Source organism: Hylobates moloch, unplaced genomic scaffold, assembly GCF_009828535.3.
Source record: "Hylobates moloch isolate HMO894 unplaced genomic scaffold, HMol_V3 SCAFFOLD_7, whole genome shotgun sequence".
NCBI classification, from domain to species: domain Eukaryota; kingdom Metazoa; phylum Chordata; class Mammalia; order Primates; family Hylobatidae; genus Hylobates; species Hylobates moloch.
In genome coordinates this window covers 32,709,004-32,712,345 of record NW_026652282.1, presented here as the reverse complement: position 1 = coordinate 32,712,345, position 3,342 = coordinate 32,709,004, and the positions used below count along the sequence as shown (strand labels likewise).

At 42.1% G+C, this 3,342-nt stretch overlaps 1 pseudogene; it reads left to right on the top strand.

The window, feature by feature from the left end:
• The first annotated feature begins 680 nt into the window (after nt 1–680).
• Nucleotides 681–2,688, top strand: LOC116811027 (RNA polymerase II elongation factor ELL2-like; annotated as a pseudogene).
• The last annotated feature ends 654 nt before the right edge of the window (nt 2,689–3,342 follow it).

Sequence of the window (3,342 nt, the reverse complement as noted above, 5' to 3'; positions counted from 1 at the left end):
AATATCATAAGGATTTTGATGGGGATTGCATTGAATTATAGATTGCTTTGAGTTATTGGACATCTTAAAAATATTTTTCCTATCCATGAACATGAGATACCTTTCCATTTATTCATGGCTTCTTTAATTTATTTAATCAATGTTATATGTTGTCTTAGTCTGTTTTCTGTTGCTACAACAGATACCTGGGTAATTTATAAAGAGGTTTATTTAGCTCACAATTCTAGAGGATGGGAGGTCCAAGATCAGGTGGCTGTATGTGGCCAACTTCTGGTGAGGGCTTTGTGTGTCATAACATGGCAGAGAATTGGAAGGGGAAGCAGGCACATGCAAAGAGGCCAAACACGAGAGGCAGCCTTACTTTATAACAACCTACTCTCATGGTAACGAATCCAGTCTCACAAGACCAAGAACTCACTCCTGTGAGAAAGCCATTACCTAATCACCTCTTAAAGTTACTACCTCCCAATACCATTACACTGGCAATTAAATTTCAACATGAATTTTCGTGGAGACAAACTACATACAAACCATAGCATATGGTTTTCAATGTACATGTCATTCACCTCTTTGGTTAAGTATTTCTAAGAATTTTATTCTTTTTGATACTATTATAAATGAGATTATTTTCTTAATTTGTTTCAGATGGTTCATTGTTAGTGTATAAAAACATAACTAAGATGGCAGTACGTCAGCAGCGGGATGGCCCTAGCAGTGGCGGCGGCTGCAAAAGCCCAAGCAGCCGCGGCCGCAGAAGCCCAAGCAGCCGTGGCCGCAGTGGAGGCTAGAGCCGGAGCGGAGGCGGCAGCGGCACCCCTGAGAGTTTAAGATGGCGGCGGGGGGTGGGCAGCGGGCCTGCGGGAGGAGCAGTGCTATGGGCTGTCGTGCGGACGGCTGGGGCAGGACAACATCACCGTACTGCATGTGAAGCTCACCGAGACGGCGATCCGGGCGCTCGAGACTTACCAGAGTCACAAGAATTTAATTCCTTTTCGACCTTCAATTCAGTTCCAAGGACTCCACGGGCTCTGGAGCCTCCCAGCTCAGTTGCCTGGGATTTATACAAGATAAAATTACAGTGTGTGCAACAAACGACTCGTATCAGATGACACGAGAAAGAATGACCCAGGCAGAGGAGGAATCCCGCAACCGAAGCACAAAAGTTATCAAACCCGGTGGACCATATGTAGGGAAAAGAGTGCAAATTCGGAAAGCACCTTAAGCTGTTTCAGATACAGTTCCTGAGAGGAAAAGGTCAACCCCCATGAACCCTGCAAATACAATTCGAAAGACACATAGCAGCAGCAGCGTCTCTCAGAGGCCATACAGGGACAGGGTGATTCACTTACTGGCCCTGAAGGCCTACGAGAAACCGGAGCTACTTGCTAGACTCCAGAAAGATGGTGTCAATCAAAAAGACAAGAACTCCCTGGGAGCAATTCTGCAACAGGTAGCCAATCTGAATCCTAAGGACCTCTCATATACCTTAAAGGATTATGTTTTTAAAGAGCTTCAAAGAGACTGGCCTGGATACAGTGAAATAGACGGTCATTGGAGTCAGTGCTCTCTAGAAAACTAAATCCATCTCAGAATGCTGTAGGCACCAGCCGTTCAGAATCTCCTGTATGTTCTAGGAGAGACGCTGTATCTTCTCCTCAGAAACGGCTTTTGGATTCAGAGTTTATTGATCCTTTAATGAATAAAAAAGCCCGAATATCTCACCTGACGAACAGAGTACCACCAACACTAAATGGTCATTTGAATCCCACCAGTGAAAAATCTGCTGCAGGCCTCCCGCTGCCCCCTGCAGCTGCTGCCATCCCCACCCCTCCACCGCTGCCTTCAACCTATCTGCCGGTCTCACATCCTCCTCAGATTGTAAATTCTAACTCCAATTCCCCTAGCACTCCAGAAGGCCGGGGGACTCAAGACATACCTGTTGACAGTTTTAGTCAAAACGATAGTATCTATGAGGACCAGCAAGACAAATATATCTCTAGGACTTCTCTGGAAACCTTACCCCCGGTTCAGTTCTACTAAAGTTTCCAAAGCCTATGGAAGAAAACCATTCAATGTCTCACAAAAAGTCCAAAAAGAAGTCTAAAAAACATAAGGAAAAGGACCAAATAAAAAAGCACGACATTGAGACTATTGAGGAAAAGGAGGAAGATCTTAAGAGAGAAGAGGAAATTGCCAAGCTAAATAACTCCAGTCCAAATTCCAGTGGAGGAGTTAAAGAGGATTGCATTGCCTCCATGGAACCTTCAACAATTGAACTCCCAGATTATTTGATAAAATATATCGCTATCGTCTCCTATGAGCAACGCCAGAATCATAAGGATGACTTCAATGCAGAGTATGATGAGTACAGAGCTTTGCATGCCAGGATGGAGATTGTAGCTAGAAGATTTATCAAACTAGATGCACAAAGAAAGCGCCTTTCTCCAGGCTCAAAAGAGTATCAGAATGTTCATGAAGAAGTCTTACAAGAATATCAGAAGATAAAGCAGTCTAGTCCCAATTACCATGAAGAAAAATACAGATGTGAATATCTTTATAACAAGCTGGCTCACATCAAAAGGCTAATAGGTGAATTTGACCAACAGCAAGCAGAGTCATGGCCCTAGAACTCTGCTTGGACCAGAAGATGTGAATAAACTTAAGCTTATTTATTTAAAATTCCAAATGAGTTGCTCTAGAGTCTAAAAAGGTGAAACTTTGGCTGTTGAAAGTTTCAGTGTTAGTAAACCTGAGTTACTTTTTCTTTTCCATTTTATTTTGCTTCCCTGCATTTCGAAGCTGCTCTTTCTGGTCCTCCCCACCACCCCACCCCCAAGACTTGTGTTTGTTAATAGAAATAATTTTTTTAGGTATTGGGGATCCATTGTCTATATTTCAAATCAGTTTTTTTCCTCAAAAACTTGTGTTTGTTATTAGAAATGATTTTTTAGATATTGGGGATCCAGTGTCCACACTTAAAAGTTGTATGTGTTTAAAAAACAACAACAGTAGTGTGCAAGGTGAAATGCTTTTGGATAAACGTAAGCCTATTTTCTGACCTTTCTTAATGCAAACTCTTTGCCTTAAATGGTAGAATATTTAGAAATTTGCACAAAATTAAAAAAAAAACATTGTCTTGGAGGGTTAAAAAAAAGAAAGGTGTATGTGTATAGATTCACATACACATATGTATATACAGGCTGACTTGATCTAGAACATTAAATCCGCCCTACAAGTTAACCCCCCATTGCAATGGTTGCCTTAAGGTGTTTGCTAGTTGTGTACATAGTGTGGTTAATCATTAGCTACACTGCTTCCCACTTGATTAGAGCAATGGGAAGC